Source organism: Lathyrus oleraceus, chromosome 5 (genome assembly GCF_024323335.1).
Source record: "Lathyrus oleraceus cultivar Zhongwan6 chromosome 5, CAAS_Psat_ZW6_1.0, whole genome shotgun sequence".
Taxonomy (NCBI): domain Eukaryota; kingdom Viridiplantae; phylum Streptophyta; class Magnoliopsida; order Fabales; family Fabaceae; genus Lathyrus; species Lathyrus oleraceus.
In genome coordinates, this window is record NC_066583.1 from 72,578,602 (window position 1) to 72,579,790 (window position 1,189).

Genomic DNA, 1,189 nt, shown 5'->3' on the forward strand with positions numbered 1-1,189 from the left:
CTCATATTTCAAAGACACGAAGTCAAATACACTTACAATTGCATTGCTCTTGCTCTAAGACTCTTTCCGTGCTACTTTGACGTTGATCCATCTATCCAAATCAAATATCAATAACATCAATAACATCATTAGGTAATACATATTGTTGCCATCAATGTATTAATGTAAAATTTATAAACAATTAATGGAAGGGTTATAATACTGCACTATTTTAAAACATATTTTGCATACAATAATACATGTAAGACTTAAAAAGAAACATGTAAGACTTTTGGTAGAAACATGTAAGACTATGATACCTTATTTGTTTAATTTGCCAAGGCAAGACTAGCCACTGATATGAGAACTGAAATATCACCTGCAACTACAACCAGTTTAATTGTTATTAATAGCGGATCGCAGAAAACCGGATACATGAAATATCAGATAACATAGCAGGAAAAAAAACTGACATAAAACTCAATATTTATAACATAAACCAAAAAAGAAACCGACATAAAACTCAATATTTCAAACAACTAACAACGCATAATGTATAGTAGCTTATGTTGCGGGAAAGAGATGAAGGAACAGAGTGAAAACAGAGCAAAATCATGAGTTGTGTCTTTACCTAAGTTCCAAAAATCACGGTTCATGCAGGGGTAGCAAAAGTCACATTCCAGTTTCCAAAGATCAACCCAAAGTAATCAAATATTATGCACAAATCAAGTTTTTAAGTTAGAGAGTTAGAGAGAACAAAGAGATTCATCGAAACAACAACAATATAAGCAAAAAAAACACAAACTCTAATCACCTGTAGAGTGAGAGAACTGGTCCAAAGCCTTTAATCACCTGTAACAACAACAATCATCATAAACCCTAAATTAAAAACCTTAGATTCAGAAACCCTAATTAAAAAATCCTAACTAAGAGTGATTTAACGGAGAGTGTGTGAAACTAAGAGTTACTAACTGGAATGAAAGAGTGAAAGATCTGAAACGAGTGGAGTGAGGGGAGTGAAAGATCTGGAACGGGTGGAGTGAGGGAACGAGAGAGTGAGAGAGTCTAGAAAGGAAAAACGAGAGTGAGGGAACGAGAGAGTGAGAGAGTCTGGAAAGGAAAAACGCTGTGTTTCGTAGATGGGCGAGTCTGGGTACCCGTGGGTCCATTTTTGGTACCTGACCCGTTCTTTTGAACCCCCTTTAACCCG

General features: G+C 35.6%; 1 long non-coding RNA gene across 1 annotated transcript; it reads right to left on the minus strand.

Moving 5' to 3' along the window:
* On the minus strand, positions 1-908 carry LOC127086075 (uncharacterized). Its single transcript, XR_007789389.1, has 3 exons — positions 611-908; positions 300-364; positions 1-91 (listed from the first exon to the last, which is right to left on the minus strand). It is a non-coding gene; the product is annotated as an uncharacterized LOC127086075 (long non-coding RNA).
* Between the last annotated feature and the right edge of the window lie 281 nt (positions 909-1,189).